Genomic DNA, 18,412 nt, shown 5'->3' with positions numbered 1-18,412 from the left:
GGGTGCCATCAGAATGATAGTCTAAACAGCTGATTAAAAACATCACAATAATCCACAAGTAATCCACATGACTCCACACTTACTTCTAGCTAAAATCTGAGTTTGCTATCCATAATAGCTTTTTTAAGTGAAAAAAAAAATACATAGTATGAGAAAAATTAGAGAGAAAACAGTCCAAAATAGTTCTAAACAAAAATGTCTGTGGATTTTGATGTGAGAGGAAAAGAGAAGATTGACTTTCTCTTTGAAGAAACTGTTAATATGGATTATGCAATAGTATTTTGGACAGAAGCAACGGTTTAAGTTAAAACGATAGATATATATACACACCTTTTTACTTCACAAGACATTAATTGATAGACTGGAGTCGTGTGGATTACCTATGGATTATTGTGATGTTTTTATCGGCACTTGCGCTTGCGGCATATGCACTGCATATTGCGAACTTAAAATGACCCCTGCATGGGACAGGGCCATTCTGACGGCACCCATTCACTGCAGAGTATCCATTGGTGACTAAGTGATGTAATGCTACATTTCTCTGTTCTAATAAAGAAACAAACTCATCCACATCTTGGATGGTCTAAGGGTGAGTAAATGTTCAGCAAATTTCCATTTTGGGTGAACTATTCCTTTAATGGTTAACAACGTACTGCACACCCTTTATATCAACACCGCTAACTCATTCCATCAACACATCTTTCCCTTTTATCCATATAATGTGTGGATATATCCATCTCATTTTAAGTTGTGCATGTGTTCGTAAAACAAATTGATTATTTCACAGTTACCTATCACTGAATATTTTTCTAATTGTCGTCAGTGCATTTTAGCAGTACTCCTATGATTGCGTAGATCTCATTTAACCAGTTTCTGCTATAGCACACTAAATTAGCTTTCTCATCATACCAATGTATTGGTTTTATTTTGAAGCATGTTCTGATAAATCATGCATATTAGAAAAAATTGTTTACAAATCATGCCATATCCTTTCTTTTACCATTACATCCAGAAGATGCTGCAGTTTCACATAATTATAGGGAAGAGTAGCACAACGCACATTCAACCACATTTGCATTCTGCATCCAACATCTGCTTTCTCTAAGTAAATGCATGGATTTTTTTCATTAAGTGTCACTCTGAAAACATTTTGTATCACCTTCATTCTGGATATTCTTTGTGCCTACTGATATGAATCACTAAACCAAACTGCTGGAAAACAGTTCTCATTTTAATAATGATGCAAGTAGTAAAAAAAAAAAAAAACAGAACAAAGAATATGAAACATATTCTGCTGATCTCATTATTATTCATAGGTGTTCTTTTTTTCCCAAAAAAATGTTTGCAAAGAGCACTGATACATCAAACCTGAGTCTAACCGACACATAAACAAGTTTAAAGTGGTGAGGTGTTTTTATATAATAACTGCTAAATTGCTTGATACATTCATGTCTATCATATCATTTTCATATGAATACAACAAAATGGTTAACTGCCACCATCTTGCGTCTCTGAATGACTACCATCGCTAAAGACAAAAATTAATTGAAAATTAAAATTAAAATTACTTTCAATGATAAGAAATTATGAGCATAAACCTTGATAAATAACAACAGAGCACATTTGTTTGTCTCTAAAAATGTGCGTACGTTAAAGCATTTGCATTTTAAAAGCTGTCCATATGGTCATATTGTACATATCTACATAGATTTCTGTTTTTTTTTTAAGAATTTACACATTCAGTTATTCAGTTATACAATACGTTTTCATCAAACTGGACTAATCAAATTAATTGCACAAATTAAATAGTGAGCACGTTATGAATTAAGTATTTTATTTTAACTAATTAAAAGTGTGAATTTTTGTAAACTTTGAAAACTAAATTAACACATCAGTTTGGTAAATGGCAAAGCAAGTATTCTCTTTGGCATTAATAAAACAAATTTTATATTCAGCAAAGTTAAGCATATTTAAATGTAATTTAAACCATATGTTTAAATGATACTTTTTGTGCATGGTATTATAATTGCATCATGATACCACTGCTGTGAAGTTAAAAAAAAGTTTTTTTGGAAAAGATGTAAGAATATTTTACAATTTGACACTAATTTAGAGAGTACTCTATGGCGGTGAGGAAAAAGGCTAAAATTACTGCTAATTAGAGAATCACTGACTGTCTGGATTCCACTGTGTGCTGTGTTTAATAGAACCTTTGTGTTTCCAAGTTTCCAAGACTCAGCAAATGTCACATAATCCAAAAAGTGGGGCTCAAGAAGAGTGCTTTAGTGCTGCAGAATCCCATTAAACTTTCCAACCTTTCAAGACGTAGGTATTTTAATATATTTCTTTATTTTGACAAGCCGAGCAGCTTCTAAAATTGTCGACCAGCAATGAAGTGAAGCTGGGTTGACACATTCACACTCCTTCCTCTTACTGCCTCATTATTGTTAGACAGTCCATAAACAGTGTGTCTATCCACCGCACCTGCATGAGGTCTTATTGTTTGCCAGTCCCTCAGGTGTTTCATAATATGACAGTTATTGTTTGAGATGTTTCCCAACATTCCCTTGGTCTGGACAGGCGATTCGCTATGAATATCTCAGAGACGGCGAGGCACATCAAAATAGCACTTTTACACTGCGGAACAGCCGGCGAATGCTTTCGGTTTATTATTCGCCCTTCTAAATACATCACCTCTCAGATCCATCAAAGCAAGATTCCCAGTAGAAAATCAACTTCTGAGGGGAGTCTAGTTTTTAACAAGCATTATCTCAAACATTATCCCTGGAGAGCGATTTAGGTCTCTGCACCGGGGTTCAGCGTGTCTGTCTCACATTATCTGTGCCGTGGAGACCTACCCATCTTCTGCTTGTTTGAAGCACCTTTCTGTGTAGGATGGCGTGGCTGGAAATTGCTTGTGTCATGAGAGATAAGCAGCTATGTGGGAGCAGTGGCCCCTGAACACTTCTTGAAAATAAAGGTTCCAAAAGGAGGGTGGGTTTGTAGCGATACCAGGGAATAAACATTTTTGGTTCCCCAAAGAACTTTTCAGTGAACAGATAAAAAAATATATAAAGAACCTTTTGTGGAATGGAAAGGTCCCATATGGGTGTTAAAGGTTCTTAGTGGATCCATCAATTCCAATTAAGAACCTTTATTTTTAAGAGTGTAAACATAAACGTTCTTTACTGGTGTCGGTGGTTCAATGAAGAGTCTTAAACATTCATGGAACCTTTCAATTGCACACCGGTTCTTTATGGTGAGAAAATTTCTTAAGATAATTTAAATGTTCTAAAAATGGTTCTTTGAAGAACTGTTCCCCGAAAGACTCTTTGGGGAACCAAAAATGGTTTTACTATGGCATCTGTCAGACTCCTTGCCAGGTCTTGTGTGTGTCTTTGCTCCCTATGTGCTCCGTCTTCCAGTTTCTCTGTCTCGTGTTTTGAATTCATTGTTCCCAGGTGTTTCCTATGTTGATTGTCATTAGTTCCAGGTGTCCCTTGTCTTCCCCTCATCAGTTCCTGTGTATTTAAAGTGTGTTCTAGTTCTTGTCCTTTGTCAGTCGTTGAACGTCATCCTGTCATCCTGATGTGTCGAGTCCTGTGATCCCCAGCCTTTGTTAATAAAACCCTTTTGATTTATTCTACTCCGTGTCTCCTCGCTCCTTCGTTCCCGTGTTCCTCGTGTGTGTGCACCGTGACAGAACGACTGACCAAAACAGTAAGCGGCGCTCCTTCACCCGTGTTTTATTTCCGTTTTTTTTCGGGGCTTTCTCCAGCCCGCTGACCGGGCTGATGTCAAGCCCGTCAGCCGGGGCTATCTCCAGCCCGCTAGCCTCGCCGATGACAAGCCCGCCGGACGTTCAGAGCCAGCCGCGCCAAGTCAAGTCCACCATGGCCTCCTGTGTTCCCTACCCCACCATGGCCTCCTGTGTTCCCTCTTCCGCCATGGCCTCCTGTGTTCCCTCTTCCGCCTTGGCCTCCTGTGTTCCCTAGTCCGCCATGTCCTCCTGTGGTCCCTCTTCCGCCTTGGCGCCCAGAGCTGACAGATCCATGGTGCCCCGCTCTGGAGGCCTCCCGTCTGGTAACCCTACTCTTAGAGGTCTCCAGAGCGCCCACCCCCCCTCCCCATTGGATGTTTTGGTGGCGTGAGGACACGCCTTCTGGGAGGGGGGAGTAATGTCAGACTCTGGGCCAGGTCTTGTGTGTGTCTTTGCTCCCTATGTGCTCCGTCTTCCAGTTTCTCTGTCTCGTGTTTTGAATTCGTTGTTCCCAGGTGTTTCCTATGTTGATTGTCATTAGTTCCAGGTGTCCCTTGTCTTCCCCTCATCAGTTCCTGTGTATTTAAAGTGTGTTCTAGTTCTTGTCCTTTGTCAGTCGTTGAACGTCATCCTGTCATCCTGATGTGTCGAGTCCTGTGATCCCCAGCCTTTGTTAATAAAACCCTTTTGATTTATTCTACTCCGTGTCTCCTCGCTCCTTCGTTCCCGTGTTCCTCGTGTGTGTGCACCGTGACAGCATCACTGTGAATACATGTTTTTGGGAACCTGTACGAAGAACCTTTTGTGGAGTGGATGGTAAAGGTTCTTCATGGAACCAAATATGCTAAAGAACCTTTATTTTTAAGAGTGTAATGGCCTCCATGGCTTTCATTGCATTAAGAGTCTGTTCTCAGCCTCTCTTCTTTATTTGTTATTTTAAATTTCATAGACGTTAATTTATTAGATGGGGATGTTTGTTTGATGTCCCGCATGTAGCCAGAAGCTCTTCACTTTAAGAGGGAAGATGAATCAGTGTATCAGACATGTTAAAAGCTCTACTGAGCTCTGAACTTTTAATGACTCTAGATGTAAAATACTGGTAAGAGTCATTACATTTCAAAAGTGTTTGAACCTTTGTCTTAAATTAGTTGAGTATTCAAAGCCATCTCTCTGCTCGAGCTCGACATAACATGGCTCGAAGCTGGCGGCTATAAGGTCTCATTCGTTAAAAAATAAAGAGAGGTCCATCAGCGGAAAATGAAGGGCGGCCTTAATTGAATTTGTTAGAGAAAATTAATGACAAATGTGAAATTAATCCCGTCGTTCCAAGTCCACATTTCATTTTTGTAGGTTGCCCTGACAGGCGATAAGTGCCATAGTTATGAACTACATTTTTTTGACAACTTATCCACCAAACGTGCTGCTCAGACACCAAAACCCCAACAGAAAGGGCTTTCTGGCAGTGGTACAATACACGCAAATGCAAATGACAGATCTCCATGATTCTCACAGATTTGGGAAATTTAGAGGCTTTTTGGCATATTTTTATCCACATCAGTTAAGGTCATACTTGCCTGGTATAAGCTTTCCCTATTGAAATTAAAGCAAATGAGCTCTTTGGTTCGTCGTGTTTGATATTTGTTTTGCAGCCTCTAGTCTGTGTACATGAGAGATCAGATTGGGTTAGACATGGCCATGCACAGCTGATATAACGAGATCACGCACTACTGCTTCTGTCTATAGATGTTGTTTTTTTTTTGTACTGTATTTTCAAATGAGATTCAGCTCAATCAGTTGATTTGCATTAGATCATAAAGACACCACATGACAGTAAAAGATAGTTAAAGCTGATAAAGATTGACTAAACTATAATTACATTTAATTACGCCTAAATGTTTTTGTTCTAGATACTGATGACATACTGTGTCAAGATGTATCTTTTCTCATCAGATATGATAGCAAACATACATTTAACAAAGGTAATGGAAAGTAGGCTGTGTTTATGTCAGTACGATTTGTGGAGGTAATTTTGAGGAATGATTATTGTCCGTCAGTATGTGTGCAATGCTAATGCAATGTTTTTATACAATGCCACATTCAAAACATGAGGTAAAACTGAGTTAACGCATCTTTTTAGGCAATAAACTGAGCAAATGATAATCTGTCAATCAATTAAAAATTGTATTCAAATTAACGACATGCTGAATAATTCATTGGAACTAATCGCATTAATCAAAATTTATTGAGAAAAGCCCCTAAATGAAGACAAATCAAAGATAATACATTGCTGTGGCAGACGAATAAAGCATTAAATAGATAAAGAGTAACTTTAGAAGTCAATATAATGTTAGTTTTACGTATCATTGAACATAAACCTAACACTGTCCTATAGAGCACAGGAATTCATTTGTAATCACATATTTTTAATTACAATATAATTACTACATTTGCATTCATTTGATGGACCTAACAATTATATACGAGTAACGCCATATTTCTCATATACGGTAAGGTAAATGACTTTTTCAGAATAGTGTCAGTGTGTTCACCTGTATAAGCAACCTAAACAGGTTTTCATTTTAGGACTGTATGAATTCGATTGCATATTTATTATTTATTTTTCAAGGCCTTTTTCTGCACTGAAATTGATTTGGTGCTATTGGTACTGAACTTTTATCTTTTGTAGCTTGTGTTGTGTTAAAAAAAATAAAAAGGGACAATCATCAGTTGAGTGACTATCATTAGAAAAGTATTGAGTTAACTGGTAACTGGATTATTTAAAAGTACCATGGTTATGAAATATATACATGTTTTCATTGTTGTTGAATTTGGAAAAAAAAATGCCTCTGCATTTTAGCAAAATTGTAACTATACATACAATTCACTGCAGTTTCCAGCTAAAATGTGGCAGTAAAACAGTAAGACTTATTTTCTTGCAGTTCCTTGTACAGTATTTGGATATGTTTTGGCCTCAAAAAACTTAGTTCATGATTAGATCGCTGAATAGATTTCAACATTTTCATCATATAACCAGCTCCATATGTATGGCTTTTCTGACACAGTAAAGTTGCTTGGTAGCTCAGCCGGTACAGCACTGTGAATCATGATAAAGGAGTTCAGATACAAAAAAAACAAGCTAGAAATGTTTTTTTTTTTTTTTTGTAAACAGTCATCTGGTAGTGTCAGTTAATTTACAGACAAATGTTTGTGTAAAAATTGGGGCATTATTTACCTACTGTTTTTCAGCTAAAACAGTGGATCATGGACATGGCAGAGTAATAAAACTGTACTGAAGATTGAAACTAAAAGTTTTGAGAAGATATGTGTGCAATATGTGCAGTTCATGAACGTCTGTGGGTGATCTGAAAGCACAACCCTCAAACACATACATGTGCCTCACTCTGTATATGTGACACACACACTGACACAAACTGTATTGCTCTTTCTCTCACTAGGCTCAGGTGAGAACATCACGTAAGTGAAACATTCATCCTTCTGTTGGATCATGAGCACATCCATACAAAGGTGCATGTTTTTCCAATCACACTGGTAGGTACCAGTAAAGGTTGTTTCCAAATCAACTCTTCCACACCTGCTGCAAGCTGCATCACCAGAGCTCTCGTTAGCTGAGGCTCATCGCAAACACTTTCACAGGAGATTTTGTCTACAAAAAAAACAAGCTAGAAATTTTTTTTTTTTTTTTTTGTAAACAGTCATCTGGTAGTGTCAGTTAATTTACAGACAAATGTTTGTGTAAAAATTGGGGCATTATTTACCTACTGTTTTTCAGCTAAAACAGTGGATCATGGACATGGCAGAGTAATAAAACTGTACTGAAGATTGAAACTAAAAGTTTTGAGAAGATATGTGTGCAATATGTGCAGTTCATGAACGTCTGTGGGTGATCTGAAAGCACAACCCTCAAACACATACATGTGCCTCACTCTGTATATGTGACACACACACTGACACAAACTGTATTGCTCTTTCTCTCACTAGGCTCAGGTGAGAACATCACGTAAGTGAAACATTCATCCTTCTGTTGGATCATGAGCACATCCATACAAAGGTGCATGTTTTTCCAATCACACTGGTAGGTACCAGTAAAGGTTGTTTCCAAATCAACTCTTCCACACCTGCTGCAAGCTGCATCACCAGAGCTCTCGTTAGCTGAGGCTCATCGCAAACACTTTCACAGGAGATTTTGTCACTCAGAGGAACAGACCTGTATTACCTCTCAGTTCAGCTTCATTCCTCTCACCCTGGAAATATGACGGAGCACACAAATTTAGACTGCTTTGAACGTTTCTTCCACCTGCGCATTCACAGTTTACATTTACATTTACATTTAGTCATTTTCCTCAAATCGAAACTACAGTTCGCACTTAAACGCAGGAAGGGAGCAATTAAATTACACGCGCTCCTTCTTAGCCGAGGGCAATTATTATAATTACCAGAAAGTGCAATCAAAAATACAAACGCAAACAAAAATATAACGTAGAAATAGGCAGAAAACGAAATATTCCTTCCTAGCAGCAAGTAATAATTCCAACAGCAGATCTATAAACAAGTATTACGCAGGACACTCACGTGCAGCCGTCTGTCTCTTCTGTTGACTAATCGCTTGACCCAAGTTATGACAGTGACCAAGCAGTTTAAATACTCTACGGTCACAGTTACTTGTTATGTTCTACGTTCTATGTTCTAAAATATGCAGTCATGTTATTACCTTAGGAAACAGTTTCTACCTGACCCAACCCTTAAAAATGTCTGTAATTGGTGTAACCTAATGCAGTCAGGTTGATTCAGTAATATTAAATATTGTTTTTGACTTGACTTGAACCAGTTGATTGAGATATTACCACATGATTCACTTTGTTATAGTACTTAACAGTTAAAGTTATAGTTATCACTTTGTTATAGTACTTAACATATAGAATCAAGGTGTTAATTAAATAAAGCTTTAAAAACATAATTTATGTCACCCAGGAGTTCATAAAACACTTAAAACACAACTGATAAATCGGTTGGCCAAAAAAATTAACTTGTTTTAACCATCAAGTTAAATATAATAGCATCAGTTTTTTTATATATCTTGAAAAATATGAGTATACATCATCATTAAACACAATTATGATCATGAACATCATTAGTAGTAGTAATAATAGTAGTAGAGGTAGTAAAAATAAAAAAGAGTTTTTAAAAACAGGTTAAAGGTTTTTTGTACAAATTTAATTAAATATTAATATCTGTCACGCCTCTGGACTGTTTGTGTGTGTTTTTCTCCCCATGTGCTCCCCGTGACCCAGTTTCTCCCTTGTTTGATTGTGTTTATTTGGTTCAGGTGTGTCGTTTTAATTGGCCTCGTTTCCCCATGTATTTAAGCCCTAGTCTGTGCAGTCTATGTTTTTCGGGTCTCAAACGTCTATACTATGTGCTCTGTGTGTGTTCCTGCCTGCCCTGTGTTACGCCTGTTTGCAAGAGTCCAGGCAGGCAAAAAAAATCCTGACGGATGACAGCCGTGACAGCTAAGTGGAATAAACCGTGGAACTTTGACCAATGAGAGGACAGTTTACTCGCACGTGACTTGTATTAACAAATTTGGTCCGTTTAGAAACTTTGCCGTGTGAAAGCGTCGCACCAAGAATAAAAGGCAACATTGTAATAATTTTAATCCCTGTTTCAAAACAAAGCAATCGATCTACAGGTGTGAAAGCACCCTATGTCTGTTGTCGGGTCTCAAACGTCTATACTATGTACTCTGTGTGTGTACCTGCCTGCCCTGTGTTACCCCGTTTGGATAAATAAAGACTGTTCTTCGTGACTCTCCCTCGCCTCCGCGTTCCTCGACTCCACATAGAAGCACCGTGACAATATCATGAATTATGTCACACCACATACTATTTAACAACCTGAACTCATTTTGCCTTGTCATAAAATTAAGATATAATTTTGTTTCATGTTTTCTGCATATTTATTTATTTATTTACACTTTATTTTAATGTTATTTTTATTTTTATTATATATATACACACATTTAAGTTCATTTCAGCACTTGAATTGCTCCCTCAAATGCCATAACATCAGCCCCTACTGCACCAAAACCCCCACACCACTGTGTAAGTTGTCACGCCTCCACCATCACCACCATAGTGACGCCCTTGAAACAATTAAAAGCCCACACATCCTCAAACACAACCCCAGTCTCAGCATGTATGCCAATAACTGATTTCTCTCAATCAGACACAAAGAACACTTTGGATGCAATATCATAGTTTACAAACAGTTGCGCTCCCACACGCTTAAATCTCTCCTTGGTTCCCGTGATAACAAGCTAAAATGACGCTCATTTAACAGTCTTAGAGATGCCTGTTTTGTGTGTATGATGTTGAGATATACTGAGTAGTATAATTAACATGCCTCCCTCCCAATCCTGAGCCTGCTAATCAAGAGGTAATGAAAGCAGTGTGTCATTCACACAGCGTGTTTGGATAGAAGACTCCACACATCACAATGAATTTCAGCATCTACTTTAAATAGGTTACTGATTAATTACAGCATATGAGTTGCATTGCATGTGTAATTTAACTTTCTCCATACTGTAGCTGTCTGGCCTTCTGACCTTAAATATTTTCAATATTAAGGCCACCAGGGCTGCATTTATTTGATCTTATTTTAAAAACAGTAATATTGTGAAATATTACTTTAATTTAAAAGAACTGTTTTCTATCTTAATATATTTTAAAATGCAATTTATTTTTGTGATTCAAAGCTGAATTTTCAACATCTTTACCACAGTCTTCAGTGTCACATGATCTTTCAGAAATCATTCTTATATGCTGATTTGCTGCTCAATTATTATTATTTGTTATCAATTATTATGATGCTCATTTATTATAAAATGGTTCTTATTATTATCGATGTTGAAAATAGTTTTTGTATCCACATTTTACATTTTTCAGGATTCTTTGATGAATAGAAAGTTTATAAGAAAAGCATCTTTTGTAACATTTTAAACATATTTACTGTCCCTTTTGATCAGTTTAATATGTCCTTGCTGAATAAAAGTATTAATTTCCTACTTACCCAAAGTTTTGAATGGTAGTGGCAATGATATTTGGTTTCCAAAAAAAAATATTAAGCAGCAAATACTGTTTTCAACATTGATAATAATAAGAAGAAATATTTATTGAGCAGCAAATCAGCATACAATAACAATTTCTGATGGATCATGTGACACTGAAAACTGGAGTAATGATGCTGAAAATTCAGCATTGCATCATTATATTTGATCTATATTTCATTATATTTATATATTGTATATTACAGTTGCATTTGCATCAACTACAGTAAATTTACAGGCAAAATTTTGCAATTTGCAGTAATAGCTGGGTAACATATTTTGACCTTGTTCTCTATTCATTTATTTATGCAGCAGTGCAGTTTGTGGCTTTAGAGGGTGAATTTTAATTTGTTTATGGATCCCTTTGTTGTTGATAATATCCTGTGGCCCTTGTATTTGGCCCCTGCCAGACCTGGGACAAGTACTGCCTGATTATGGCGTGAGATAGATTGGCTCTCCTCATGAATGTTAGCTCTTGTTGACCTGCCAGAAACAGACATAATTATCCACTGATGTGTGAGTGTTTAACTACACATGTTTCCAAGAATTTAAAATAAATTATATTTTTTTGCAACTTTGCCAATCGATAGACACACATTTAGACATCAGTGATGCCTGTTTAGTGTACTGGCCTATTTAGTAACTGAAGTAGTATCAGCGACAGTACACTCTTCAAAATAAAGGTTCCAGCAGGGTGTTTTTGCAGTGATGCCATAGAAGAACCATTTTTGGTTCCCCAGAGAACCTTTCAATGAACAGTTCCTAAAAGAACCATTTTGAAGAACATTTCAAAAATTTAAAGAAGTTTTTTTTTTTACTATAAAGAGCCTTTTCTGCATTTGAAAGTTTCCTTGGATGTTCAAAGTTCTTCATAGAACCATCGATGCCAATAAAAAACAGTGTATATAGCAGAAATGGGCCACTTGAATGAATAAACTGGAGAAAATTGAAACATCTAATATGGCAGCTCTAGTAAAGGAAGTCCCGCCTTCAAAATAAAAGAGCCAATGGTAAAGTTAGGCTGTTAGAAGTTTTCTAAAAAACTATTCTAAAGTGTTTGCTGTTATGAATCTTTTGCACAGCCATTGATCAAACTATGCATGAACATTGACTAGACTAACCTGGATTTTTTTCAAAGATTCATATGTTCGTTCATTTGTTCATTCAGCATTATTTGATGGTAAGAATTAATTTAATTTAATTTAATTAAAGAATTTAATTAAACCATTGACTATTTCTTCTTGTTTTAAACATAACTATACCAGTAAAACTTTATGCTTGAAATAAGAAAAAATAAATGTAAAAAATGTGAGATGACTTTAAAAATGTTCAATATTGCACCAAGAGATCTCATTCTCTTTCAGAAAATCCCTTGACCGTAAGGCTGCGCTTGGCATGGACATTCACAGTGAGCAACGAACGCAGCTGGACGCACGTCAGTCACATGGGCTGTTTAATAGACTCCCTCCGTGAAAGCTCTCAGTGAGGTGAAAGGTCAGCGAGCCGTGTTTCTGATGGAGATGTCTGATGTGGCCGCTTTTGTGCTCAATGTGCACATCACACATACAGACATCCATTGATTTTGAACAGCTCTTGCAGCAATTTTTCCCAGAACAATGCCAGCATGTGCCACGGTAACACTCATGCGAGCAGCAGGAGAGCAGCGGCTTCCTCAGAAACGTCAAAACCGAGCCATTCGGATAATAGATACCTTCGGAAACAAGGCCTTTGTTTGTTATTTCTGCCTGTGTCAGTCAGGCGAACCCCGCAAGGTTGCGGTCATGTAATGAAGACATCAAAAAGGAAGCTAGTTACTCATCTGTAGTATCTAAGTGTGCTCTCTGCACATAAATAAATCAAGAGTGAGCCTCCCACCAGCCCTGCCTTCCCAGAATGCAGCTTCCATGCTTTTACAGATTCATGAGGGAGATCCATTTTTTCCATAATTAACCATGTTCTATTTTTGCAATCATTTCATGATACTGTACATTACAAAGCCCCAAAAGGGACATGGTGATGGCAACAAAAAATGAGGTGAGAGGAAAAATTACATGACATTAGAATTTTCTCATAGAAGTGTTGCGTTCCCCCAAGAAACGTTGTGTTCACTTACAAAACCTTTGTGATGGAAATAATAATGGAAATAATATGAGGTGGGATGAAAAAGTTTCATTTTCGCAAAAGTTTCGCAAACGTTTTGCAACCAAAGGCAAATTTTCTTTGGGGCATGCAAACATTTTGCATGAGAACGCAAATGTTTTGCAGACAAACTCAATTTTTTTGTTAGCAAACATGCACGTTTTGCAAGTGAATGCAACTTTTGTTTGGGGCACGCAAACATTTTACAAGTGAGTGCAAATGTTTTGCGAGAGAACACAAAGTTTCTCGGAATAACAGCATACTTTTGTGAAAGAACGCAAAAGCATTGAAATATAACATTTTATATAAAAAAGAAAAGCAAATGTTTTGCCAGAGTTTCTCGGGGAAACAAGACACTTGTAAAAGCAAAAGCATTGAAATATAAAAATATTTTTTCTTTTAATTTTTACAATTTTATTTATTTACACTTTATTTTGATAGTCCACTTTAGACATTCTACTAACTATAAGTAACTTAGCAACTACATGTTACCTAATTCTAATTCATTTGCGATTACATGTCTACTAACTCTGAGTGGACTGTTAGGGTTAGGGTTAGGGTTAGTCGAAAAAGTTGATATATACTTGCAAAGATTCTTATAGTCAGTATGTTGTATGTTGTGGGCCTATCAAAGTAAAGTGTTAGAAGATATTAAGCAGACAATCTACTAATGCGTGACATGTAGTTGCAAAGTTACTTACTGTTAGTAGATTGTCTAAAGTGGACTATTAAAATAAAATGTTACCTTTTATTTAATATTATAAAATAGTATATTCAATATAACATCAAAAAAATGGTTTTTGCAAGAATACAAAGTTTCTCAGGGCAATGTTTTGCGAGAGAACGCAAACGTTTTATGAGTGAACGCAGAGTTTCTTAGAGGAACACAAATGTTGTTGTTTTTTTTGTTTTTGGTTTTTTGAGAGAGAGAACAAACGTTTTGTAATCGAACACAACGGTTAGTGCATTTGTGAGGGAACAGTTTCTCAGGGGAACACAAACGCTGTGTGATACAACATAATCGTTTTGTGGAAAAAGTTCATGTTTGGCAAGCGAATGCAAATGTTCTTGAGAGAACAAAAATTTTCTTGTGAGAACACAATGCTTTCACGACAGAACGTGAAAGCATCAAAATATTTTTTTTCTATCACAATGTCCCTTTAGGGGCTCCGTAGTATATACTTGGATGCTGAAGCAAGAAATGCGAATGAAACATGGCAGCAGAGGAAAGGCGAGGGAATCCACACAGAAGGAAACGTATTTGTGTTTGGAAGCCAGTAGATCTGGCTTTTTTGTTGTTGTTCTGGTTAAAGAGATAATTCACCCAAAAGTAAAACATTTCTGCCATCATTTATTCACCTTCATATCAGTCCAAACCAGTATGAATGTCTTTCTTCTGTGGAACACAAAAGAAAACATTTTGAAGAACTGCTCTTGTTCATTGTGTAATTGCATGGGAATTACACAATGTGTTCCGCAGAAGAAAGAAAGTCAAACAGGTTTGCAACGACATGAGGGTGATTAAATGATGACAGAAATTTCATTTATGGCTGAACCATTTAACATCTAGCAAAGAGAGGCATGATTTTCTATGGAGGGACTTGAATGGGACTTCAGCACTTGCTTGTAATCCACAATGACCGACTCTTATCACACACTGGCAAGGTCAAGAGGTCCAATGAGGAGGAGAATCCGTCAGGGCAATTAGACTCAGCTACCTTGTCATGGGAGATGGGTGAGGAGGAGAAGTCAAAGGAGACAGATGCTTTTTACCACCCACCCACTCTTTCTTTCTTTCTTTCTTTCTCGCTCTCTCTCAGACGTTTTCTGTCCATCTTAAAAGAATATGAGGCAAAATATTGTTTCAGAATGAAAGACTGCTATTTTAAATGTACAAAACTCTACTGCCAGGATGCAAAGCAATTCATTTAAAATTAAAATGGTGCAGAGTTTGTTACATAATAATGACTTGCTGGTCTAGAGGTGCCTTTTCGTGTAACTTTATGTAACAGTACTTCCCTTAATTTAGCATACTATTAAAAAGAGTCCTTATTACATAAATAATACATTTTAAAAGGATATACTTAAGTATGAACTGAACTTTTCGGTCACTTAACTGGTACTTACAATTATAAAATGTATTCTAGTTTAAATGTATATTCAGTGCAATTAGTTACACTTAAGAGTGTCTTTTTACATATTTGGGACTTCTTTATACGATATTTCATAATTATTACTTCTGTTGTCTTTGAAATATGGCTAAAGTGCACTGCTGAATGTACTGAAGCATTTATGGTAAACTAAAATATACTTTAATGTTATTGAAACCATGTATGTCATGTATATAAAAATATTCTGAATTACACATTTGAAGTTGCAATTTAGTGCATTTAAAATAGATTATATTTGTGAAATATCAAATAACACACTACCATTCAAATTATAACCAAGGACTTTACGTGGGTTTTAGTATGTTAGTCAACACATCAAAATAAGAACAAATGATTATTAAATTATGCTGATTTAAAGTAATCATTAACATAAAACTTTTAATTTAACATTATTACAAAGTGCAGTTTTTAGAAGTGTACTTTACTGTAAAGATGCATAGTCATTGTTACGGGGCGAACAAGACGTGAGACGTGCGGATCCATATGCAAGGCTTTATTTCCAAGACGTGGTCATATAACACGCATGGGTCAAACAATGGCAAACAGGTAGAACACAGGCAAGACAAGGAGTAATCCTAGGGCAAGCGTGGGTCTTCGATCGGCGAACAGAGTCCAGAGGGCTTGGCAAAAGGGGCAATCCGTAAACACAAACAATAGTCCAGACAGGGGCAAACAGAGTCCAAATGGCAAGACGATAGGGCAATCCGAAATACACAGACAAAGATCTTCACACAGAAAAACAGGCAAGGCAAGGCAAGGCAAGACTAGACTAAACTAAGAGCTATGAACTAAACCGTGAACTGGCTCCGTAAAGTAGCTACTGCTAGAAGAGTGATAAATGCTAAACAATACTCGGCCGTGAATGGTGGTGTGAGACTGATTTATATAGAGTGTGTTATTAGTAGCTTTCAGGTGAGCGTGTGATTGGTTACAGCTGTGTGCAATCAGTGCAATGGATGATGGGAAGGACAAGCATGGGTCTTTGATCGGCGAACAGAATCCAGAGGGCTTGACAAAAGGGGTAATCCGTAAACACAAACAATAGTCCAGACAGGGGCAAACAGAGTCCAAATGGCAAGACGATAGGGCAATCCGAAATACACAGACAAAGATCTTCACACAGAAAAACAGGCAAGGCAAGGCAAGGCAAGACTAGACTAAACTAAGAGCTATGAACTAAACCGTGAACTGGCTCCGTAAAGTAGCTACTGCTAGAAGAGTGATAAATGCTAAACAATACTCGGCCGTGAATGGTGGTGTGAGACTGATTTATATAGTGTGTGTTATTGGTAGCAGCTGTGTGTGATTGGTTTCAGGTGAGCTTGTGATTAGTGCAATGGAGCATGGGAAATGTAGTCCAGGGTGATGTGCAACAGTCTGTATAGTGTGAGAGTCCATGCGGAGAGCGGGTGACCTCTGGTGGTGAGTGAATGGAAGTTTATAGACCGGATTAGTGACAGTCATGAAATTGTATGTACACTTAAGTGGCCTTTTAGTTCAGTACACTATTAACATATTGCAAGTACAGTTTTTTTTTTTTTAAGATTTTAAGTGCACATTTAATACAATTAAATGCTTCTTTTCCGCAGGGGTTTATAGATCAGAATGGTAGGTCCCTTTCTGGTGTTCTCTGGTATTCAATCATGTTGTCATGACAACAAAGCTGCAGACTGCATATACTTTACTCAGATAAAGATTGTAACTAATTATGTCACACCAGTCTCATGCCAAATTGTATTATGCTTCCTCTTATGGTTTTACTTTCAAAATAGTGTGCATTTTAATGTATTTTAATGGTCTGGTTCTGTGTACTTTTGTTGTAATAGTCTCACTGTAACTGTTCAAATCTGAGGGACAAGACACGATTATTTTCATTGATGAACATCATTATGCCACAAGCGCTGTGGCAACATTCCTTTAACTACTGTACATGAACTGTGTTGACTGGCAGGAGAAATTAGAGTGGCACACTAGCGCCTTTCTGTGATCAGCGGGAGCTCTGCATCTGAGTCGTCTCTCAGCCCAGGCTTGATCTGTCACAGATGGGAGCTTGGCTGGGTGTGATTCTTTAAAGCTGGCAAAGGAGCAATCGATCAGCCGTATTATGAGAAGATGCATAAATCATTAATAAATCATTAATACGACTTTCTGAAGAAGATGGCACAATTTCAATGAATCTCCAACTGCTAATGGGCTCAGTCACTGATTCTTGAATACTGGGACAATGCACACCACAGAGAAAAAAAAAGTGTATGTACAGTATAGATACATTATTTTCAATTTTTGGTAGCACTTTATTTTACAGTCCTGTTACTCATGTACATACTATGTTCTTATTTTAGTAATTACAATAACTAGGTAAAAAGGTATCTGGTATCTGATATATATATATATATATTTATATACCTAAAATATACTAGGTATCTGAACCTACCCCTAAACCTAACCCTACCCCATGTAGTTACCTTATATTACCAGTACTTTCTTAGGTAGGTACACTGTAAGTACATGTAAATACATGTACTGTAAAATAAAGTGCAACCCAATTTTTAGAGGTATAATTCATCTATACATGGGTACAAACGCATTTGTTCAATTTTCTGACAATATTTGTTTCCCATATCACACAGTATCAACACAAATACAGTAATGTCAAAAACTGTATTCAAATCTAATATTCCTATTATTTATTTTTATTTTTTTTCACACATGCAATTAATGCAGGATCAATGCTTCCCTGGTGTCGGTACTTTGTATCTATTATTATTAATATACAGTGAAAAGGTTTTTGCCCCCTTCCTGTTTTTCAAATTTTTTGCATATTTGTCACACTTAAAAGATTCAGCTCATCAAACCAATTGTAATATTACGCAAAGATAATGCAAGTAAATAAAAAATTCAGTTTTTAAATTATAATTTCATTTATTAAGGGAAAAAAGCTGTCCAAACCTACCTGGCCCTACATGAAAAAGTAATTGCCCCTCCTCTTAAATCATGAAAGAACTGTGATTAACCACATTATTTTCGAAAGCTGAGTTAAATTTCACTAGCCACACGCAGGCCTGATTACTGCCAGACCTGTTTAATCAAGAAATCACTTAAATAGAACCTGTCTGACAAAGAGAAGCATGCTTAAAGAGCAACACATCATGCCGCGATCTAAAGAAATTCAAGAACAGATGAGAAACAAAATAGTTGACATGTATCAGTCTGGAAAGG

The sequence above is a fragment of the Sinocyclocheilus anshuiensis genome, unplaced genomic scaffold, assembly GCF_001515605.1.
Source record: "Sinocyclocheilus anshuiensis isolate Anshui unplaced genomic scaffold, SAMN03320099.WGS_v1.1 scaffold569, whole genome shotgun sequence".
NCBI classification, from domain to species: Eukaryota; Metazoa; Chordata; class Actinopteri; order Cypriniformes; family Cyprinidae; genus Sinocyclocheilus; species Sinocyclocheilus anshuiensis.
Note: the sequence above shows the minus strand (reverse complement) of the source record.